The sequence below is a fragment of the Danio rerio genome, chromosome 5 (genome assembly GCF_049306965.1).
Source record: "Danio rerio strain Tuebingen ecotype United States chromosome 5, GRCz12tu, whole genome shotgun sequence".
NCBI classification, from domain to species: Eukaryota; Metazoa; Chordata; class Actinopteri; order Cypriniformes; family Danionidae; genus Danio; species Danio rerio.
Window position 1 is genome coordinate 21,462,501 of NC_133180.1, and position 25,758 is coordinate 21,488,258.

The window sequence follows — 25,758 nt, forward strand, 5'->3', positions numbered from 1 at the left end:
ACATAAGTCGTAATTGAATATAAGTTACATTCAATTCAATTCAATTTACCTTTATTTCTATAGTGCTTTTACAATGTAAATTGTGTTAAAGCAGCTTCATGTAGAAAATCATAGCAAATTGAAACGGTGTCGGTTAAGTTTTCAGTGTTTAAGTTAAAGGTGCAGTAGCTGATTGTCTTCGGAAACATTTTTAGTTGTGCTGGTTGAAAGTCTCTTCACATTCCAATAGTAATGGTTAAAATAAATCATCTAAATGTATTTATTTGTATTTTTATATTTTGGGTTAGGCATAAAACAAAAAAATGTAAATCCAATTAAATAGAGTCGGGTCGACATCTCTCATAATTCCGATAAGTAACTCAAACTGTAAGTCAACAAGTGCAGGACTTTTGTGTATCTCTGTTCACGCATATCCGCCATTAGCGTGTGCATGCGTCTCGCACGTGCACTCCGAGATGAGTGACACGTGCAGGTGAGACTGTCACAGTTGCGGCAAAATCAAATGCTGATTGAAACTTTTTAAACTCCTGAATCAGTATTGGAGTTACTTTTGCACGCTGGAGGGAGGACACCACACCACGGCTGAAGTATTTCTGTTCGACAGGTAATGTTCTGTTTTAAAACTATATTGGTCACACACAGCTGATGTACAGTGTATACTGTTATGAATGGGTTCTATGCACAGATGTGTTGTTCAGCCACTGAAATCTCCCAGTGGAAGCTAGATGTGGCTATTTTTATTTTCATAAGGTAGCTTTTACAGCATATATGATGTAGATTTATATTCAGTTTAACAACAAAACATCAGTAAATAACGCTATTCCGCCTAGCCTGCATGCTGAGCTGAAGTTGCTTTTATATTCACATTGGGTCATTTCTAAACAATGACAGCCTGTGACGCGCTCCCGATATTATTTACCACTACTCTGAATATTCAGTCTAAAATATCATGCAAGTGTGGCTTATTAATAAGTGAAATTCCTGCACGCTGCCCGGCCAACCACTACATACACTTCTAACTGGCGAATGAACTGGGTTGTCTCCTGTCGTGTCGCGGTGGGCGCGCTTGTGATTTCAAGAGGCGTGGCTTTGAAACACAGTCCCTCCCTGCTGTCCAAAGCTAATATGCTATCCGATTAGCATTTTGGCATGTCACCTACTGCACCTTTAAGTTCAGTTTAGCTCAGTTTAGTGTGGTTAATAATCACTACTGAGAGTCCAAACACTGAAGAGCAAATCCATCGATGCAAAGCTCTACATATCCCGAACCACGCAAGCCAGGGGCGACAGCGGCGAAGAAAAAAAACCTCACCAATTGGCAAAAGTGAAGAATTAAAAAAACCTCGAGTGAAACCAGGCTCAGTTTGCATCTACATGCCCACTTACTCTCATTAGATTATAAGTAGACTGTTAGAGTTGGGGTTAGGGTTAGTTTAAGTTGACATAAATATACGTGCAAAGTTTCTTATAGTTGGTTAACTGTCTGTTGAATGTCTATATCAACAGATATTAAGCAGACCGTCTACTAATAGAAAAATGGACCATCAAAATAAAGTGTTAACATGATATACATTTCAATATACCCCAACAATCACTGAAGCCACAAAAATTAGAGGGTCCATTAAATGGCAAAACATTTTTTGCCCAATAAATTTTCGGTGGCCGAAAATTTGGTACATCTCTAATAAGAACACAATTTTAGATTCCTATTGTTGCACATTTCTGCCGTGTGACTGGCTCCAGGCATGGGGCGATAACTGATTTCAAGGTTTACAGCGGTTTGGCAAAGTTTTAAAACTGCTAAAATTTTGTTATATCGTTCCTATGGTATTTGTAAGGATTTGTTACAGGATTTGTTATAGTTTTATGTGTTGTAAAGAACTCTGTGTTTTAGAAACTAACGAAGAGAGCAGAAGTCAATGATTTATTTAAACTATTTAGCCTGACTTGTTTATTTGTTTACGGTTTCAAAATATTATGAATGTTTCCTAAAATAGAATGTTTCCCCATGTGTGCAATGGGGAATTTATTAAGTTTTTTTTTTACCCAGACATTTAAAAATGACTTCTTTTAGAGCAGTAATCACAATACAGTGATACCATGGTTTTTGTATCCAAGGTTATCATACCATCAGAAACTTATATCGGCCCATGCCTAATTGGCTTTTAGATCAATAAAAACAAAACAAAAAAGTCCAGAGCTTATCATTGTTATTGACATAAATTTTATCACAATTCGATATAATATCATTTATCGGCCCAGACCTAACCTAACCCTTCTGTCAATGTTCTCTTGGTCAATTCCAAGAGGGCGGCATCCCTGCACAGTTTAGCTCCAACCACTTCCAACTCACACCTGATTAATGGTGTCTAGCAGTCTTGGACACCTTGGTTAGCTGGATCAACTGTGTTTGAATAAGGTTGGAGCAAAACTGTGCAGAGCTGTGGTTCTCCAGGAATCCAGTTTGAAACCTATGCCCTATGTGGTCTTACAATTCGGTATATTCTGTTAGTCCTAAATGGCAAAAATGACCCGTCTTTATTAAACCTCTAAAATAGAGCTGCTAAATTTGATTTGAATTTTACATGAAAAAACAACCTCATAATTCTTTGCAATCTGCGAATGTTTAGGTTTTCTCTCATCAGTATGCAGAATTTTGTCAATTTAATCAGTGGTCAACACCTATTTTTGCCAAAAGTAAAGTTATATTCTGTAATGCTAAAGGTACCTGCATGGGTGTACAATGTTTACGAGGGTATTTATAATGTGTTAGGATAGAACAGTATTTGGCAAAGATTTGCAAATATGGATTCTGAAGGCTAAAATAAATCTAAATACTGAGAAAATTGCCTTTAATTTCATCCAAATTAAGTGCTCAGCAGTGCACTTTACTAATAAATAAAATTGAGTTTTGATATATAGAGAATCTTAAATGGATTTTTATCTTCGCTTAGTATTCGTACGATTTGTGACTTAAAAAAAACTGAAAATTTTGACCAATATAATGTATTCTTGGCTATTGGCAAAATATACCTGTACAACAGAAGACAAGTATAGTGATCCAGGGACAACAGACAGAGACATACAGTATATAGACTTTAAGGGACAGTCAATGCACAAGTCAGTATACAAAAATAAAATGTCTAGACAGCACAGGCAGAAGGATGCGCTGATGTCACTAGAACATTTCAATACCTGAATATTTTAACAACAACATGAGGCAGTGAAATGAAGAACATAATAAAGCAAGCATTGCTTTGCTTACAATTCGTATAGCTACAAATTGACCTGTGAATTTAATCAATCAATTTGATCTTTATTTAGGAATTCAGTTTACAGATACCTGCTTATATTGGCAGTTCCTAATATGCAAGTTTTCAGTGAGGCTTCAGTCTATTTCTTGCATTCAAAAGCATCTTTTTGGAGAGAAAAAAAGAAAACGTAAATCTGATAGCTTCTCACGCAGAACATTATTTCAACATCTTTTATCTTGCCTAATATAAACTACTCAACAACAGTCTCTCTAGACAAGTACACTCTACTTCTTCCTCTACAGTCCTTATAACTCTTGGCTGGGAAAAAAGAAATGACACTTTCTCCTCCATTTGCCGAACCACACGAAGCATTGAAGATCATTAGCAATGTTCAAGGCCCCTCGAGACATAAGAAGACTGTCTGTATTAGTCAGGTCTCCATCATGAAGAGCAGAGCTACAGACTGACCTTGAATAATAACCTGACACTATTAGTGCACCGCTATAAATCTCCAGCTGACAGCAGTCAGCCTCTTTATCTTGGTTATGTGCGATAAAGTCAAAAAGCCTATAATTAGCCTGGCCAAGGTCCCATTAATTCCACTTTGAACTTTATGAAGCACTGTACATAGCTTGTTATGTCTTCAGCCTGTCCCTTATTTAACAACATCATGAATATATCATTAAATTCACAGAACGAGTGAAGATGATACGTTTGATCTTCAGAGGGTCCTATTAATTCCAATTTTTACTTCATGAACTACAATGTAGATGTTATTCAGTGTGATGCGCAGAGTTAAAGTCAAATTAAATAGCTAAAAAATATGATGTTATGGTCATACAGTCCAGATTTCCTTGAGACCCTTCACTCTTATTTTCTTACACTCTACTCATGTTGACATGAGTACTACTGAATAATCAGACCCTTGTTATGCAATTGATAAATAATTAGGAAAAGAAATGAATAAAAATAATCCGGCCGACATATGATTTCAATGATAATCCATGTGTTCTGGTACGACCCAGTATGCAAGTATGAATACCTTGCTTAGATGTGCATTTCCACAGCACATTGCATCAATGCCAAGTCACGTTTGGAAGTAAAATGAATAAGATAAAATAAAAAGTTGTCTTGTGGCTGTTTAAAAATATTTGACCACATAAAAGTTTAAATTACAAAGGATTCCAATGCATTTTTGGACTACCTAAGGAAGGTTTTCAAAGTTGACAAGCCCACAACAATTTACACTTGTATTTAGAGTGTGAATTACAGGGGTAATGAGAGTTTGATCCCCCTACTTAAGGCTTGATCCCCATTGAAGGACGTCAAAACAAGATGTGTGTGGGATCAGCCCATTAAATAGCAGGGCTCAACAATAAGGACTGCCCGACAGTAGACAGGATTGTTACTGGCCCAATCTGTGCTGCCTTGTCACAAAAGTGAAATTTGTCTGCCACTATTTGTAAATTGTGTATGAATGCAATCTTAGAATCGAGAAACAATTTGTGTTTTTAAGCATTTAAATGCTACTTTCTCTTTGATGTCGTAAACGCCATGTTGCTTTTCAGTTCCTCTTATCTGCTTTCATGTTGTGAGCATGACGTTTTCTTGTAACCTGGTAAAAACCAGTAGAGCGAAGTGACGGCAACATCAAATTATGAGGCTAAAAGAATGTCTTGCAAGCAGACATTTACATGGGTACAGAGCGACGATTTGCTTATTATACATTTATTAACATTTTTTTTAAATATTTTAATTCTAGATTCAAACACATATTTGTCACAATATGAGTCTAAGAAATAGCTCTTCCCTTTTACTTTTTTTTTTTTTTTTTTTTTTTTGGTGGGGCTAGTGAAAATATTGCCAGGGCAAGTTAAAATCTGAACTGCTGGCCCAATCGGGCTAGTTGAAAAAAACCCTTAGTGTTGAAAAGTGAGAATTAGTTTGCTTGTATCTGTATCTTAAATAATAATATTGATAAATAGAATAAGAAATAATAGGGCAAGGGCTGGTTAATCAAGAAAGTAATCGAAATCAACATTCAGAACCTTTAATCGATCTAATTTTTAAAGTTAATTTTCCAAGTACTTTTTTACTGTTTTTTTAGGCAGTGTGTGTTTTAATTTCAGTTGTTCAGTATTAATGTTCAATAAATAATCATAGATAGTCAATAGTGTGTTTACTTCAATTATTTCAAAATTAAGTAATGCACCCTTCATTCAAAAATCTCTCACTTGTAATATGTCAGCATATTTACTGTACAAAACCAGTCGGTGAACAATGAGTGGTAAAAAATAAATATATAAATAAATAAACAAATCATTCATTAATCGCAATCATGTTAAAACGTTCAATTATTAATTTTGCAACCCTTATAACGGGTCATAATATTGTGAATGCATGATCATGCCCAGCAGTCTACATGTGAATATGCCCCGATAGACACCATGAGTGCACACTAAAAACATATCTGTTAACAGTTTCTGTATTCTGTGATTACAAGTGTCACAAGTGTTTTCCATTTATTTACTGTTGTCAATTGCATTATGGGATCCTGCTCTTTACTTTTTACAGCTTAACAAAGTGACTTTTAATGACATTATATTCATTAGTTCATTTTCCTTCAGCTTAGTCCCTTACTCAACTCAGAAATGCCAACTGACCGAGCCAGGACTCGAACCAGTGACCTTCTTGCTGTGAGGCAACAGTGCTAACCACTAAGCCACCATGCTGCCCTCTGACAATTTTGTAGTTTGAAATAATATAATGTATAAGAACTAATATAGAGAGAAATTAGCCTGTAATATAGCAGAAAATGTGCTGGTAGTTCATTACAACAGTTCATTATAATATACACCAGCCCAAACAATATATCAAGTTACCCTATTGAAAATGTTAATAAAAGTCCCCTTTTTAAACATTTAAAGGGTAAAAGTTGTCAGAAGAAATTTCAAGGACACATTTCAAAAGCATAAATAAATGTGGAAAAACAAAAACATGAACCACAAAATCTGGAAAACTGCTCATTTACGGATGTTTTTACAGTGGGTTCAAAAGAAATACTTCTTGTAAAATGGAAGTTTCTATCTACGTATAGCCTAAAAGTAAAGGAAAATTAGATGCACAGCTTGTACTTAACAGACACATACAATACACTTGCACACGGAAGTTAAACAGTGAAATAATAAGTGCAGTCTTTAATGGTCATCCATTTATTAATTCAGGAATGTAAACTTTCACCATTTGTTTTATATCGAAATGAGGTCATCTTTGAAAAGCAGTTATCTGCTTAAATAGCCAATGAGAGGTTACTGTAGGTCAGAATGCACTCACTAATCACTATCCCTCTAAAATTTGATTAATAAATGTAATTGAATTAAATAACTGAATTTGGCTAACTGAAGCATGCATGTGTAAAAATATTTACCCCCCAGCTCTGGTTTCTCTTCTCTCATACCCCCATAGTCAGTAATGTGCACACTGATATGGAGTCGTCCATTTTTAATCAGTTTGATGAAAATCCTTATTTCTCTTAATACCAGGTGCAATCAGGGACTTAGTCTCATTTCTGCTCTACCACCTCCAGTGCAATAATCCATCCTTCATCATGATCTAAAATGGACAGATTCTCAGTTCCCCTACAGAGTGCTTTAACATGCTCATTAATCAAAGCGACCTAAGGTGCATCGTCCATGCAGAACCAAATATTAGTCATGGCTTAGAGCTGTGAAAAGTTGACAAAACGTAGACTCAAAAGCATCTGGAAGCCAGCTTTCAAACATCCCACTGCTCACACCTTCACACTCACACACACACATACACACAAATGTCCGGTTTGCTATCCTCATAGTAACTTCCAATAGACGTAATGATTTTTATACTGTTCAGACTGTATGTTCCCTCCAGTGTATATGTATATCCTATCTATTCTATATTTTCAGAATCCTTCATTTTGTATGATTTATAAGCTTGTTTACCCATAGAGACCTCAATTTAGGTCCCCATGGTCACATAAGTCCCCATGAGTTTGTGTGCAATCAGGTTTAAAAAATGCACCGGGATATAAAAACAAGACTGCAACCTTTAGCCTCAGTGGGAATATGAGAGTTGTTATGTATAAACCACTGGGGATTTAAAACATCCATCCAGGCATTTTGTTTTTTAATGTCATGGTATGAAAGACAATCTGATTAAGATGCAAATCATTAGGAGAGCTGGTCATGCAAAACAGCTACGCATAAGGCATATATAAATGAAGATATGATATACTGTTCAGTCAGTCTATCATCACTTCTGCCAAAAAAAGGTGTTTAAAGAATCTGTAAAATGTTCATGTATGATACAATTACTTAATTTAAAAAATCTATATTATGCACTGTTATCTTTCAGAAAATGAAAATCGTTCAGACTAACAAATCGTCACCTTAGAATTATAGGGCTCTATTTTGACAGTCTATGCGCAGAGCGCAAAACGCAGGGCGCAAACAATTTCAGGGCGTGTCAGAACGAATTTTTGCTAATTTACGGACGGGAAAATGCGCTTTGAGCCAAGGCGCATGGGCTAAAAGGGTTGAGTTTATTTTCTTAATGAGTTATAGGTGTGTTTTGAGAATAAACCAATTAGAGTCTCATCTCCCATTCCCTTTAAGAGTCAGCTGCGTCGGGCCAAGAGCGCATTCGCTATTTACAGGACGCAAAGTAAGTCTAAGTGGAAAAAATGAGCATTTCACAAGCAAACAGTTCATAGTTAACAGTTTTTTAACAGAAAACTGTTAAACAGCGCATCTACTGCGTGAAAATGAGAGATAATGGAACTACTTTCACATTCGCCCTTGGATAGGGAAACCTTTACTCACAGACATCACTTAGCCTATAAATAATTAATTTCGTTTGTTAAGCGCAAAGATTTGTTTTAAAACTATTTTTAAATTCAGTTCTAATTTCTAGCAAACGAATAAATGAACAATAATGACCAAGTGTGGTCAAAATACTGAGTTATTTCCAAATACACCTGCCATGCCCCATATGGTCTAAAACCTGACAGGTGGGCAAATCTAAGCTTGTTTTTAATAAAACAAATATAAATATGGATATATTAAATAATACTGCTAATAATAATACCATTATACAAAATTGTTATGAATGAACTGAAAAAGCCTCCCGAGATGAAGAAGACATAAAAGCAGTGGTTTTTCATATTTATAGGCTAGAAAATAATAAGTTTTGTAATATTTTGATCCTTTATATTTATATTCTACAGTATATCTATTCTTATTATATCCTATATATATCCTTAATATTTACATTTTTTCATATGTAAAGATATTTGCCTATTGCTCTCTTGTGCGTATTAAGCAGTGCGTAAGCGAGGCGCAACTCTGCGCCGGAGTTTAGACCGGGTTTGTTTTGGTCTAATGAAAAATCTATTATAGTTTCTCAAAATAGCGACGCGCCAGCGGTCCGCCTTAGAACGCCTTCCTTTTTAGACCAGAACGCCTATGGGCGCACAAATGAGCGCTAATGCATTTGCTATTTAAACAGTGTAGCGCAACGCCTCAAAACGACTCTTGCGCCAAGCTGAAACTACCAAAAGACTATTGTGCCACGTCTTGCACCACACTGCGCCGGGTGTATGATAGGGCCCATAAGGTTCTATCAGACATTTTTGTCAATATTTAGTTTTTCACATATTCTTATTAAGTGACAACTTATTTACATTATGGGATGTTTTTGTATGAGTTGTTTACATTTTAAGACTTTATATTTAAAAACAAAAAAAGTTTTATCTACAAAGTTGAACTCTAGCTTGGCTCTATAAGGTTCTTTCTGTAAGCCAATCAGCATTTTTAATGCACGCATGAGGACCAATCAGGATCGGCTTTCTTTGTCATTTTCCCGGACTGCTGTATTGACAGGGGGAAAGACCAGAAAGACAAAATCACATAACCTCAGAATCGACTAAATAATGCTGCACCACACAAACTTTTTGACACTGAGATGAAATGTAAAATTTTACACTGTTAAATAAATTAATATTTAAAAACCTATATATTAAATGTAAAATATTTTTATTTTGTATTTATGGTAAGTGAAACATTTTTCAGTATTTATTAAACTCATTAGCTCATTGTCTGTTTTTTTAAAGCCTTTACATTAAATATTATATTAATTTAATTTATGGGACATATAATTCAATAAATATAATTCCATAATTCATATAAAGCATAAAATGTAATACATTTTACTATAATAATTAGATAAAATTAACAGCTAAACTGGATAAAATATTTAGCACAGCCTTACATGCTTAATTTGAAGTAGAAAAAATATTCATTCTAAAACATGAAATAAATTTTATAGAAAGCAAAAATTTTACTCTCAAGCATCAACATATAGTTACAACACCAATTTATACATTTTTTGATTGTATTTCTTGAAAGTAATGCTCCAATGACTGATCTGTCAGATAGAACCTTATAATTCCAAGTGGAAAATGGCTTTTCAGAATTAGACGGTTCTATCTGCAATTACTTTGGATTTTAACTCCAATTAGCAAATAAGATAATTTTGATAATTTACATTTAGGATCTCTGTCATGTTAATGTATGAAAGAACTGTCACACACATATTGTTTGCTATATGGAATGAAAAAACTTTGAAGCTCAATATCTCAAAACCATTTAAAAAGCAGATAGAACCTTATAATTCCAAGGTGACGAAATCTTTCAATTTATGGTAATTGAAAATTGCAGAAAAACATTGGTATTGTGTTGTTAAAATCATTTTAATAATGCAAGTTTCAGGTGAACAATGAGGGATTGATGAAATAACATTAAATATAATGAATTATCATTTTTCAAAGCTGCATAAAATTACAAGACCATCACCAAAAATGTGTTTTGTAGAATTCCAGACCAGCAAAAAACAAGAGAAAAAATATTGTGCTGTTCTCTCATATCCTACCACCTGTCCAAGCAGCGATTACTTGAGTATTATTTACTGAAAAAGCTCAGTGTTGCTGATAATCCGGGACTAAGCTGAAAATCTGGCTGAGATGTATAAGGCTGCTCTGCAGTCAACCCATTCTTCAGGCTTTCCTTCTACAAGATCACAAAAAAAGCTTGATAGATTATGTCATGACAAGAGAGATAGAGAGGAAATGGAAATACAGAATGAGTCTGAAAGCATGAATACTGAATGTAAATTGTTCATAAATGTCACAGCATTTCACTGTAAAGAACTGTATTTAGCTGTAGGACAGTTATGCTGTAGGTCAAGTTGCATTGTGAAAATTACGTTATATTTTACAGCAAAGATATACAGCTAAATAAATGGTGCTGTAAATGTAAATACAGTATTCTACTGAAATTGATTTACAGTAAGTTACCGGTGAACTGTTGCCAGTAAGTTTCTATAAATTCTACAGAAAACTGTTAACAGTGTATCATCAATTTAAAAAAAAGTTAAAACAGATTAAATAAAGCTTGACAGATTATGTCTTGACAAGAGAGATACAGAGAAATCATGATAGAAGTCAGAAAGCATGAATACAGCACGCTAAATTTGGTGTAAAAAAATCAGTTAATGCCACACTGAATCATTTCTGTACTGTATTCAACTGTAGGACAGTTATGCAGTATGTTACTGTATATGCAATTAAAGCTGCATTGTGAAAATTACTGTATATTTTAAAGTAAAGATATACGATAGTGTAAATCAATATACAGCAAGATAAATGGTGCTGTAAATGTAAATAAAATGTAAAAGTATTTTTGATGTTGTTGATTTCCAGTAAGTTAGTGGCAAACCACTCCTAGTAAGTTACTGTAGATTCTACGGGAAAAAAGTAAAAAGAGATATTAAAAAAAGCTTGATAGACTATGTCATGATGAGGCAGAATAGTTGGAAATCATGAACACAGCACATTATCTTTGGCAAGAAACATCTATAGTGCTCAGCATATACAAGTACACCCCTCACAAATAAATATATATATACAAATAAATATATATATATATATATATATATATATATATATATATATATATATATATATATATATATATATATATATATATATATATATATATATATTTATTTATTTATTATTTTTTTTTTTATAGAAAGCTAAACACTTACAGTTGTACATATACATTAGATTAGTCAATACCGAGCAAATCTGGAGCTTATCTAACAAAATAGCTTACAATTACGGTCCAAAAACTTCTACACCCAGATGTATATGTTATAGAAAAATATTAAATACAAACACAAAGAAAGAGAAAAAAAATCAAGAGGCAAAAATAAATATTAAATGTAGATGAAACTTTGTAGGTCGTAGTATTTTTTCATTATTACTATTTTTTTTTTTTGCAATATTTTGCTTCAATTCCAATTTATTATCTTTCAATTTCTAAATATGTTTGGTAACTAAAATATAATTTTAAAAAAATATATCTGCTTAATAAATGTTTTGTTTAGATGCACCAAAATACCTTGCCTTTATTCACCGAGAAATGTATAAAAATATTCATTTTTCAAAAAGGGGTGTAGTCAATTATGCTGAGGATTGTATAGTTTACACCTAACTGAATCATTTTCAAAAAGCCACCTCAAACTAATATCCATTTTAAAAAAGTGAAAACACTCCCCCAAGTCTGATTATTGGTTGTGCAATTATGACTGCTCCACCCCAAAGTCTTCCATAGGTTGAGGCAATGTTGAAATGTACTGTAGTTAACAAGAAGCGCTTCAAGTTTCAAATTGTTTGCACTTCTTCTTTGCCAACCTACAAATAGCTCACTTAAATTTGTCCTTGCCTACAAAGCTAAAACAGCAAAACATATTTTAACACACTTTCTAGAGTTTGTGAATGCTCTGATAACTCAATCCGAGCTAAAAGTGTCAGCATTTCATTGTGCCTAAAGTACAGCTGTTGAAATTTTTAGCTAAAAGCCATTTTGTGAGTCAAGCATTAACAACAGATTTATGCTTATGCTGGCATGACTGCATGTCCTCTGACAGCTCCGGCATCTTAAATGCAAACATCACTTAGAGTTCAACTCAAACAGCTTACTGCCATCTTCCTCAGGATGATTTCATTTCACGCTGATGCTATGAGTGGGTGATTGGTCAAGCGGAGAACTGAGATCATCAAAGAAAGATATAACGCATTAAGCTTTTATACAACTGGGTAAAAAGATTTTAACACTTGCGCTGAACTGCCTTGAACTTTGAGAATATAGAAAAAATGCAATATATTAAGTTAATATCCATGCAATCAACAATTCAAGCGCCATTCCAGAACAAGTAAGGCATCTTAAAGCAAGACTTTTCCATAAGGAAGACAACGCATTTATAGTGGCTTATGTCTTCTCTTCTTTTAGACAGTAGGGAGAGAGGGGAGTCTAAGCTTAGGTAGGTCTCGGGAACTCCTCTGCTTTTGGAGTAGAAAGAAGTGTAAGGGGCGTCTCGTCGAAATATTGTTTTGTTTTCAACTTCAAAAGAAAATAACTCAAAGTTAAGAGTTTTCCCTTACAAAAAGTTAAATGATCTGCCATTAGGGTAAGTAAAATAATCTTGTTTTTGCTTTGAAATGTAGATATTTGAACAATAAACAAGACCACATTTCTAAACAAGAAAAATAAATAAATCTTGCATAAACTGTATAAAATTCTGTATAAATAATGACAATTAATCTTTGTTACAACTCAAAACATTATCATTTATTGTGGCCAAATGCTTTCATTCATTCACTCATTCATTCATTCATTCATTCATTCATTTTCTTTTCGGCTTAGTCCTTTATTAATCCGGGGTCGCCACAGTGGAATGAACCGCCAACTTATCCAGCACGTTTTTATGCAGCGGAGGCCCTTCCAGCTGCAACCCATTTCTGAGAAACATCCACACACACACACTCATACACTACGAACAATTTAGCCTAACCAATTCACTTGTACCGCATGTCTTTGAACTGTGGGGGAAACCCACACTAACGCAGGGAGAACATGCAAACTTCACACAGATGCTCAAATGCTTTCAACCCCCTTAAAATGCTCAGTCACAGGCCTTAAAAACACATGCGAATGATAAACCTTCACTCTATTATGGTTAAACTTAGCAGTGACTCAAAGTGTCCTGTGGTTCCTGGTCAACTATAACTCAGACTCGATATTGTATATCTGGTTATGTGAATATTGCAGATGGCATATTGTGATATCGATGCTGAAATGATATATTGTGCATCCCTAATATTGAAATCTCACACTTAACATTTACATTTCTAATTCAGCTCTAAAATGACTAGATAAATAACAGTGTTACTAAATCATGGGAAGTTTTTATTTCACCATTGATTATTAAATACATATCAGTGTATTAAATACATTGATTATTGATGTGATTATTTAAGGTTTTTAGCCAAGTGCGTCCCAAATTTCAGGCCAGTCTTTTTATTTTATCGCATCACTAATATTTATACCAAAATAAATACTAAAACTATTTAATTCAGCAGATAAACTCCACAACTTTGTTTGCAAGGTTTTGGAACGGACACTGTGTTTTTCCCAATTTAAGCAAGACAATCTCTAGAGGAACCATCTTCAGGACATGCGCATTTGTATGCAGGCCAAGACACAAATCTGCGGCAATGCAATCAACTTCAACTCCGCCAAGGTCAAGAACCAAGTTCAGCGAGAGACAGTAAGTCTTCAACTAACACAGCGCACTTATAACAGGAAATTAAAAGTAATAAGAGCAATGAAAGACGTAAATGATAAATCAAGGAGAAACATTTGGAAGACTCAAAGAGCTCAGGGGAGGACGATTGCTAAAAACAAGATATATCATCTTACATTTTCTTTTCTTTTTTGCTTTTAGTCCAGAGACTAGCTGTAAAGCAAACTCTTAAGAACTGAACAGCAGTGGATAGCCGTGTTTTAACAGCAGGCTTGGATGATGCAATTACAAGAGGTTAGTGTTCAATACAGGTGTAAACTGCTTCCAAAACTCTGTCAGTCTTGTAGATTTATTTCTTGAAATTTATTTTTAAACAGAAGGCAAAATGCTGAAAATCCAATACTGGACAACACATTAAAAACTATTTACATTAAAAAATGTTGCATGATAAACTCAAAAAAAAAAAAAAAAAAGACTTTTGCTGCTTGTTCAAACTACTTATTTAAAATGATATGAAACAACACAATTCGTTAGAGTTTTTGAGCACAACTTGATTGTTTTATGTTCAATCCACTTAAATTTGTTAGAATGATCAAGTTAAGATAATCGATTTGTGTTGAGACAATATGAATTGTGTGGAGCCCTGCATTTTATACAGTGAATGTTTGTGGAATACATTTTGTTATTGTTAAAAATCATTAGAATATCGAGTAAAGATGAACTTTCATGAAGAATTTTTACAATTTCTTCTGTATGTACAGAAGAAATCTGAAGTCAGATTTATTAAACCCACTAAATTATTAGCGCCCATTTATGTTTGTCTCCAACTTCTGTTTAACAGAGAGATTCTCAACACATTTCTAAACATAGTCATTTTAATAACTCATTTCTAATAACTGATTCGTTTTATCTTTGCCATGATGACAGTAAATAATATTTGACTAGACATTTTTCAAGACACTTCTATACAGCTTAAAGTGACATCTGAAGGCATAACAAGGTTAATTAACTAGGCAGGTTAGAGTTATTAGGCAAGTTATTGTATAAAGATGGTTTGTTCTGTAGACTATCGATTAAAAAATGTAGCTTAAAGAGGCTAATAAAACTTTAGTGCGATTCAACCGAAATAAATAATGTAGATGTGAAAATACCCTAAGTATACATATGTAAACCATTGTTTATGGAAAAATAGTTAAAAGATAAAATCATATAAAATAACACCCCATACATGCCCCACCCCCTTCCAACTTGAAATAAAGTTGTATCTGTGCTAAATATTGTCTTATTACAAAAATCATACATTAATGGAAAGCTTCTTCATCCGTCAAGACTGCTTTTGTGGTCCACTGCCACAAATGTAAAATATCTGCACATTAATAATATGCCATTAATTATAATCTATCCAATGGTAAACAATATGAAATAATGATAAAGAATAATCCAGTTTGAAGACAACAAAAAAAAAGAAAAAATGGCCCTTGAATTATGTTTGTCCCAGATGTTGAATAGAGACACATGGTGATGCTGCAGCCTTGTCTGTTCCACATTTAGCAACAGACACATGGGTGAAGTTCAATATGGCATCCAATATGCACTCAGCAATTACAACCCCCAGGAAAAAAGTAGATTGATTTCCTCTAGCGGACTGATGAACTCTGGTTCAGTTCCTTACCTAACAGTGCAACAGCAGAGATTTGACACTTTCAGGCCAGATTTACCAGCTGACTTCTCTGTCTGTAGAGCAGAACTGAATAATTCATTTTATGAATAGCGCTTCAGTGTTGAATAGAGCAGAAGCAGCAATGACAGCAGGTATTCGCTAAGTGTCCTGCAACATACTGAAGAGTGATCAAGTCAGAATTATAAATACATTTTAAACTTTAATTGGCTGCTTTCATTTAATTCAATGACATTAATACTTCCCTGTTTTTTCCTCAGGATCAACTTGTTAAGGCATAATCTAAAATTGTACTAGATGAATTTTGTTAATTAATTTTGTTCAAAAACTATAACAAATATTTACTGAAAACCTCTATTCCATCAATAGGTGAAAAGAGAGATGACATTGACTACGTTAACCATATACTTCAAGCTAAATTGAAGAGCGTCCTGTGGTTTTATTTCAAATAAAATCAGACTAAAATCTAGTTAATTTTAGGAGTTCTAAACAGTTCAGTAAGGCAAAGGTTCACTTCAGCTGGTAAAGATGTTCAAACCACTGGTCTAAGACGATTATGTAATAGGTGGGTTTGGTTCTGAGGCTCCGCCTTAATTGACTTGTAAATTTTTCCTGGTTCATTTCCTTGGTTCAGTCCGGCAAGGACAAATTTCCATGAGTAAAAACAAACACTCAAGGTCTGCTGCAAAGTAAACACCGAAATGTTATTCTAATTGAAATTAATACTGTCTGCTATATAGAATACTGTTTATTATTAATAAACATTAAGTGAGTGACTTGACTTGATAATTTGTTCACTAACATAAATTCCCTGCTTGCATATTTTAAACACATTTTATTACAAACAAAAAACTAAACAGAGCTTCACTAAGTATCCAAACTGCTATACATATATATTCTTCAATATTAAATAATAATAATAATAATAAACTGTAGAAATGTTTTTATGAGTAATGAGTTTTCATGTTTGGGGTTGCTAAATGTTAAAAGTTTAATCCCTCTAGAGATTTTCACTCAAAAATGCCAAATTTTTCTGCCTTGTGTTTTATTTTACCTTTCCAAGCAAACTATTCGCATGTGCTCACTAATACACTGGAAAATTGCACTGATCATCTCAGACAAACATATGAGTTCGGCCATCTTCATTTAGATAATCTGCTCAAATTAAGTACTACAGCCAGTCTGTGCTCCCTTGAGTGGCTGTTTTTGCTACAAGCAAACTTTTAAATAAAAACAACTCACTATGCTTGCTTTTTTGTGAAACAATTTCAACATAGTAGGACAGCATTCATACTGCTTATACAATTGAATGCTACAGCACAGTATGATGCAAAAAACCTTTGCTCCTTTTCACACTAATGATATTTACAGGGACATATATGGATGATGAAATATTTTGTGCAACCCCAAAAAATACCACTAAACAACTTAAAGGGGTGGTCCAGGGTGTATTTTTAAGGCTTGGTTGTGTTTATAAGGTGCAAAGCAATGCGTGTTCATGCTTCATTTGTAGAAAATCATTTTATTTTTTCATATATCTTAAATTATATACAGCTACTCAGCTAACATGAAAACAACTGTCATATTCCCTTGTTCCTTCGAAAGTCCTGTCTGATTGGTCAGCTAACATATTGTTCTGCGATTCACGGATCAGCTCCATGTCACCAGGAAAAGCGTCATGCCCCATACAAGCAAGAGCTTTTGCGCTGTGTAAACTCTGCCAGAGTAGCTGTGAGTCGTAGCAGATTGTTCCTGAATCAAACAGAAAATGACAGAAGACACAGCTGAACCTCACGCCTGCTCTCCGAAATAAAAACTGACAAGTGTCTTTCTATATATTTGGGTTATAAGCATGTATAAGTAATATAAAACATTGACATATCTTTTGCGAGTTTGTTATTTAAGATGTAGGTCTGCATAGAGAGACACTGCAGTGCTGCTAAAGATTGTGGCCGTTTACAGAGGTTTGATAGATAAATATGAAATTGCAGCTAAATTGTTAGCAGTGCCAAACAGTATTTCTCTTTTTTACATCCTTCTTTACGTCCTCGCTACAACATACCATTAACACTATGTATGCCAATAACTATGCATGTAATACATTAATTTTAACAAATAAAAATACTTACAGGTTGTGGCTCACAATCCACAGCTTCTGCTATTGTGGTTGGAGCTGCTCCTTCTTTAAGGGGTTTTAGTCAAATCCAGCACTGAATTAAAAATGATTCTAAAAGTTCTTCTATGTCAAATGCTAGAACTATATATATTTTTTATAATTCTCTAAAACATAATTAAAATTAAATTGTAAGCACTTCTCTCTTTGTGTCTTGTCTTTTAGAAGCCCAAATACAGAAACAGAGCAAGCTCTGTGGAAATAGCAGCGTTTGGATGGCATTTTAGCTTTCTCTGCTACATTACAGCACTACAGCGCCTTTGGCCATGCCCCTTTGCTGCGCGAGGTGTATGCATGTTGTGAACATATGTAACCTAAAGCGTTTGAGATCTAACTAGCCTGGATGTATTTTTTTTGTAGTTCCCAAACTTTGTTTGCTGTTTTCTTTGCTAAGCTAACTCTGTAAAAGCCAACACCTCCCTTACATTAAGTATTAGTACATTCAGAGATGTTGTTTATGTTTAGACTAGGCATGGGCCAGTATAAGATTCTGACCATATGATAACCCTGGATAAAAATATCACGATTTTACGGTAACACAGTATTGGGATTACTGCTCTAAAATTTATTCATTTTAAATGTCTGGGTAAAAAAAACTAAAACTTAAAAACTAAAAAAAAAAAAAAATCGTGCACATACCTTAGGAACGGTCATCAATTCTGATGGTTTTAAAAGCTTGACTTTTCCAAACCACGGTTTACCTTGAAAGCGGTTATCGTCCCATGCCTAGTTTAGACATCTACATTACATTTGAACTAAAGTTTCAAATATGACATTGTAGTGGACCACCCCTTTAACAATCTCTATGATTTGTAATTGAAGACATTTACCTCACCTATCTATCTCCATATGGGCAACTTTTTTGATGGAGTACTTGTAGTACTTTGTACGGTGTTGTACTTGTGGAGCGCTCAGGAATTAGGCATTATGTAATGTAAGGAATTAATCAAGGTAACACTATGTAGTCGCATTATTTTTTTGTTTAGGTTTAGGTCAGTGGTTCTGATAAGCCCCGCCTTCTCAAGGAATGTATTCCCTTTCATACATCATTTTATAGACAGTGCTCTCTTGTGGATTTGTTATCTTAAACATGCAATGAAACATACTCAGGGCAATGTATTTTTGATGCAAAAATGCATGTCTGGGATACAAAAAATATAATAAAATCTTTAAAAATATAAAGTATTGATTACTATACAATGTAAATGAGCATGTTCTGAATGGAAGGAATCTTAGATAAACTGGTTGCTCTGTTTTTAAACTAGAGCACTACATTTTTATGACAGAAGGTCTTACAGTGCATCACTGATCCGGTCATTGAAATGACATGTGGAAACATAAAACATGTCCTAAAGACTCGGGTAAATCAGGCGCTTTACGTCCGGTAGTAAGTCACACACAACACAGCCTCTGATCAGAGATTTCATACCTCCCAGACACACAGACTAATTAATCTCACACCCCACTGATCAAATAAAAAAAATATCAGCCCAGAGCGCTCAATCTATGACGAACACAACAGATTATGACGACTCAGCCTTGCAGCTGGTCAGTTACATAAAAAAACAAAGCACAATATACTCAATTATAATCTACTCATCTAATATGGATATTTCAAAAATCCAGAAACAGCATTAACACTGTAATGCACGAGAAATAAGCTCAAGTAAGGTAAAGCAACGTTTTTGTTCTCCTCTGCAGCCTGAAATCTCCCTCCAGCTGTTTGAAAGTTCATGTCAGCTTCATTACTTCCATGCTTCATCTGCGCTGGTTTGGTTTGGAGCATGAAAAAGATCTTTTTTAAACAATAGTCTAAACAGAAAAATGCATTTCTAGATTCAATTACTGAATTTTTTTAGCATATGCAGTATAGCGATGCACAAATCCTGATACTTAGATCAGATATTGGTTTAATGTGCATTCTGTGTAATTTATAAGCCAACAAAAGCCACGAAGGTAGCCTATTATAAGGCACTAGAAAGTTGTCATGTAGGCTACTATATGCCAAAGTTCTGAAGCCATTCTATAGTTTAATGTAAAACACAGAATAATATTCACAGAGTAAAATTCGTGTTCAGTTCAGCGATTCCCTTCGCTGCGCCTGTCAATCATTCTCCATTCATTTACAGTTTAAACTGCATGTTGCGGTTAAGACAACACGAAAAACTTTCTTCGAGACTATTTGTTCTTGTTAGTTGAAGTTCTCAGTGGAGAAATGCATTTAGTTTTGAATTAAATGGGTTTATTTTGACCTGCAAAATAGAGTTGTTTCCTGTTTCTAAATCATGTTGCACTGTCCGTTAGACCAGCAGATCGCATTTGCAACACTGGAGGAGAGAGGGTTATTACCTGCTCTTCACACACAAAGTAGGCCTACCTGAAACTTTAAATTAGGAAACGCTTAATAATACATTGGACACATCATCAACGCAGTGATTTCTTCCCTTTGTGCTGCTGTTTCGGAAGTGTCCGCAGATACCAGTGTCTCAGTGATGCATCAAGCTCTTTATTCACGCACTGGCTGTGCAGACGCGATGTGCACCGCTATGTAAAATTACTCTCACAATAAGATTCGGTCCTCTCATCCTTCCGACTGAGTTTATTATTCTGAGGTGAATACTTTAAGTGCTGCGAATAGTTTGAAAAGCATGGCTAAGCATGGTCAAAGTAGTTGATTAAATTAATAAAAGTGAAACAGACGGACATATTATGGATTGTCATTAACAGAAATTATTTAGCCTAATAGGCTTACTCTGACACTGTGAATATTTCACTGTAATTTTATTTATATTAATATTTTATTTAACATACCAGTTTGTGCGCTGAAGCATGTGGACATTGTTTTGAGCTCCACCTCAAATATTCTTGTTTATTTTGCAGATAACTGACCAACAGAAATACATTAAAATAACCAACAAATAATACAACAAATAATAAAGTCTGTTATTTTTACAAAAGAAGATCTATTATCTGAGTTCATCACCAAAACTATAGTAACTGTGTTATGTTAGGAAAAAAAAAAAAAAAAAAAACAGTATCGGGATCAAATCTGTATTGATCGATACTCAGAATTTTGGTATCGGGATCGGACCCCAAAATAAAAATGGTATCGGTGCATCCCTTATTTACAGACCACTTAGAAGTATTCAAAGGCATAGTTCACTAAAAATTGGAAAATTCTGCCTTTATTCACTCATCCGCCACTTATTTCCAAACCTGCTTGATTTCTTTCCTCTGTTGAACACAAATAATGATATATTGAATAATGTTGGAAAAAACAGAGATTGTCTTACATTGTTTTTTTTTTTTGTTTGTTTTTCTTAGAATAGCTTATTTTGTGTTCAACAGAAGGAAGAAACACTTGAGTGTGACTAAAAGCTTAAAGAAATTTTATTTTTGGGTGAATATCCTTTAAAAAGAGACGACGCTGAAAAAGAGGAAAACTCTTAATTTGGTAAAATACTAAAAATATAAATAATTCAAATGTTCAAATGTGTAAATATGTAGATGGAGAGGACAATTCACTATAGCAACTGCATCATAGTGACTGAGAATGAACAGAATCACAAAACACACACTGTGCTGCCAATCTGCAGAGATGCAGTTCAGACAGTAGCGAGTTATTAAACCCCGCTACAAGTCAAGCTTTACTCAACCACTCTCAAATTAGTCACAGACAGATGGAAGACATTCAGACACTTGTAAAAGTGGAAGGGCCCACATGCGTTTAGCTGAGAACTCCATTCAAGCTCTTGAGAATTTTTAACACCAATATTACTTTCATGAGACACAAAGGGTCCAAATGCTTCTAAACAGACCACAGCTTTAGAGTCACAGAAGATGAAGGAGCTTCTTTAACATGAGAACCAAAACATCACCAACGCATATTTGCTGTCTAAATACTAATCCTGTAACTGGAACAAAGACTTCTATTACATAATTATGGAACAATACATGTACAGTATATCAGCAGTTGCAGAAAATGACGGTTCAAATGCCAAAGATTGTGTATTTGCCCCTTGGAAAAGTTTGCTTATACAGTACAAGCAAATGTGAAGTCAGCCCATCTCCAAGCTCATACATGCTGACAGATGGTGAAAATGCTTATAATTAACCCAAACGGTTTTATATTTTAAATATATATGCTAGCTCTAAATTGGAAGCCAGGTGTGGAACAGTTTACATAATCAAAACCTTGACTGTTTAAATAACTGAAAAGCTATTTAGTTGATACATTTCAGGTTGGTGGAGCTTACAACATAACAATCTTATGATATCAAATGTTGAGATATTCGTGGGGTTTATAAATTCTATGTAGACTTTTTAAAATCAAGTAAACTTCAAACATAATTGAAGGAAACATAAAACACCAATATATTCTCAAAATGACAAGCACTCAATGACTTGTATTAATAAAGTTACATAAATAGAAAGTTTGAAAATACTATTTAACTTTGTACTGTGTCTTCGAATTACATTACTTTAGAATTTATTTTCAAATTGTTCCAAATGTTTGCTGGTTTTCCGGTTGAAACATTTAAAGATTCTTTGGTCTAAAATCTAAATCTCTATTATCTGAACATTGTAACTCGATTATGATTGTTGAAACATTTTATTTATTTAATTTTATTGCCCTCGTTGTTCACTGACAGGTTTTGTACAGTAAATATGCTCACATATTACAAGTGAGAATTTTTAAAATGAATGGTGCATTATTTAATTTTAAAATAACTGAAGTAAACACACACTATCATCTATGAATATTTATTGAATATCAACATTGAACAACTAAAATTAAGACACACCTTGTCTAAAAAGAACAGGTAAAAAAAACAACTAGAAAGAGTGAATGAAAAGTTTGAAAAATTAGACTGGAAAAAATAGATTGAATGACAATCATGATACATCTACTTAGGAAGCAAAATTACAGTAAATGAGGTGAAATTGAAGAACACCAATTGGCTCAAAAAAAAAATATATATATATATATATATATATATATATATATATATATATATATATATATATATATATATATATATATATATATATATATATATACAGAAAAGTAATTTCCATTAGAAATAAAGAGATGTTTGATCATGTTAAGGATAAAAGTTTATAGTTGAATTTATCAAAAAAATTTACTTGTTTTGGAAAACAAAAATACTACGGCAAACATGAAATAGTAATATTTTGTTTGATTTTATGAATTCAAGACTTTCTACTCTGACTAAAGAGCTTTTGATAGTCTTATTTCCTTCTTATTGCAAAACTACAAAAGGTTTATCCAATATTGGGGCAGTTAGTGATTACAATCAAATAGATTAGCAATTACATATTCTGGTTCATGACAACTAGTTTAAAAAACTAAAACAAACATTAATTTACAATGCATTTTAAATAGGTTGCTATTCGATTTTTTTTTTTCTATGCACTTCCTTTGTTTAAAAAGTTCTATTCCTTGACAAATGTAATGCATTTTGCTTTATAAAAACCTCAAAAGCAAAACAAATCTAGCATTCAAGCTGAATAAAGCACACATCTGTGAGGTTGACAGGACGGTCAGTTACAGCAGCCTCGTGACTTGCTACACCTTCTCTAAAACTACTATAATTACTATGCACACCGCTTTAGTTACAACAAATAGTGGTTAAATTATAGCACTCAGTTACAGCATTTAAAACAAGCGGATGTTCTTGGTTTGTTAAACAGCGATTTAACAACAGGTACCAAGTTAACGGTGCGCAATACATCTGACACATGAACTCTGGATAGGCTGACTTCAATTCTACGTTCTACTCATAAGTAGGCTACTTGTCATCTGTAGGCATGATAAACTTGTACATTGTCAGCTTACCTTGACTATGAGGTCTCTTCAGCAGCTTGGAAACGAGCTGAGCAGAAACTAGGGATTCACTCTCTCACGCCGAGCCCCTTGAGTGCGAATTCGCATTCAGATGCTCAGTGTGTCTCTTCCACTGTGGTGATCGATCGAAGAACGGGGAGCCTGGAGGCGCGCGCACTGAATGGTAGATCTGCGAATGACTGTCTAGTTGATTATTTGCTTAGAGATCAGTGCGGTTTTGCATGCCTCGCTGAGTTTTCCAATCCCAGTTATTCCCGATCGCAGCTGCCGCAGAATCCGCACACGCGCTGCCTTTTACACCGTCGCGCGCTCAGAGCAGCACGCGCGCGCCAACACCGCGGCCACATACTGTAGTACCTGCTCCCCGCTCCTCTTCCTCACGGGCAGCGAATCGGGTCAGAATGGAGGTGTCCTGTTTATTTTAACGCTGTCAGGAGAGCTGTCTGTCTCTTCTCGAGTACGCGGCGCGTGCCTCACATCCCTGCGGTTCACGGCAACAGCAGCAGCAGCCCGACAGCACTGCCTACAGTCCTCACACAGACACAGCACGACGCGCATTATTAAATAAATAAAAGCGACATGAGACGAATAAACCCACTGCTCGAGCACCGCATTCCGTAAAACACCGTGACAGGAAATAACAAATAGGCTACTTTTCATTGATTAAATGCGCATAGCGTTAGGTGTGGGATATGATTATTTAGATATAAAATGGGCTACATTTCATTTACTAATTGAATTAACTTTATGGATAGGGTTATGAAATAGGCCTTGTGCTGTTCTATAACCTGTTTAATCACTATCAATATAGCTAGATTGTTGTTGAAACCCGTGAATCATGAATTTAATCGCTCAGTGATAGTTCACACAAGTATTATTCATTTACACGCTGTTTTATATTTCCTTCTGTAAAACGACAAAATATTTTAAAGCTACTATGGAAGTCAATGGTTACAGGTTTTAACTTTCTTAAAAATATCTGGTTTTATGTTCGACAGAATACTTGGTTTGGAACAACCTGAGGGTGAGTAAATTGTGAGTAAATTCTCATATTTGGGTGAATTATCTTTAATTGGTGCCAAAATATATGATGATCAATTGTGCATTTTGCCAATTGATTCAAGACCAAGAGTAAACAGTGTTCTTATATCAATAGACACGCATACCGATATAAATCATTTTAAACTAAGAACTTGACCATGCATGATTACTGCAGCTGGTCAGGAGCAGGCCTCGTGCACGCCACTTTCATCCCTTAATTGACATTTGCATCAAATTGATACGTTTTTGCATAAAATTTACATACATCTTTTACCAGCTTAGTTTCTGCAACTCTTTCGCTGATGTTTATTGCAGATAAATGAATTTAATGTACGTCGTTTTGCACTGCTGGTGAACATGGCTCCACTTGGTTGAACCGTTTTAGAGAATGAATCACTTGAACCAGCTCGGTTCCGGTGATTCTTCGGTCACTGACAGACCGCAGCTTATTTTCATGTGTTTATTTGACAGATGTGTCTATCAGAAGCGACTAACAAACGAGGCACATCCAATCGCAGAGATTAGGGTTATCAATCTACCGAATCACAAAACTAAACTGAATTAATTAGCATGCTCAGTGACCGAGTAAAAGAACATTCTGTGCCGTAACTTTTTCCTTGTTTTCACAAACTTGTTTATGTTCATTATTTTTAAAGCATTTTGTAAACTTAATATATTTGTTTGGTTGTTGTTTGGTTTAAATAAGTATTTTTTTTTTAATTTATGACAAACATAAGGTCTATTTAATTATGGGTGATTATGTGGAATTATTATTTGATTTATTATTTTCACAGTTGGCGATGCGGTGGCGCAGTAGGTAGTGCTGTCGCCTCACAGCAAGAAGGACACTGGTTCGAGCCTCGGCTGGGTCAGTTGGTTTTTCTGTGTGGAGTTTGCATGTTCTCCCTGCGCTTGCATGGGTTTCCGCCTCAGTCCAAAGACAAGCAGTACAGGTGAATTGGGTAGGCTAAACTGTCCGTAGTGTATGGATGTTTCCCAGAGATGGGTTGCGACTGGAAGGGCATCCGCTGCATAAGACATATGCTGGATAAGTTGAGGTTCA

The 25,758-nt window shown here is 34.5% G+C and overlaps 1 protein-coding gene across 3 annotated transcripts in view; it reads right to left on the bottom strand.

Moving 5' to 3' along the window:
• wscd2 (WSC domain containing 2) overlaps positions 1 to 25,758 on the bottom strand; it is a 143,917-nt gene that overhangs the window by 107,868 nt on the left and 10,291 nt on the right. For 2 of the 3 annotated variants that reach the window (XR_012405986.1, XM_005165158.6), the window contains exon 1: positions 23,646 to 24,192. The exons of the other annotated variant lie outside the window; for it this stretch is intronic. The gene's annotated coding sequence lies outside the window, so the exon portion shown is untranslated. Of the gene's footprint in view, positions 1 to 23,645; positions 24,193 to 25,758 lie in introns of those variants that run through there. 3 annotated transcript variants of the gene reach the window in all.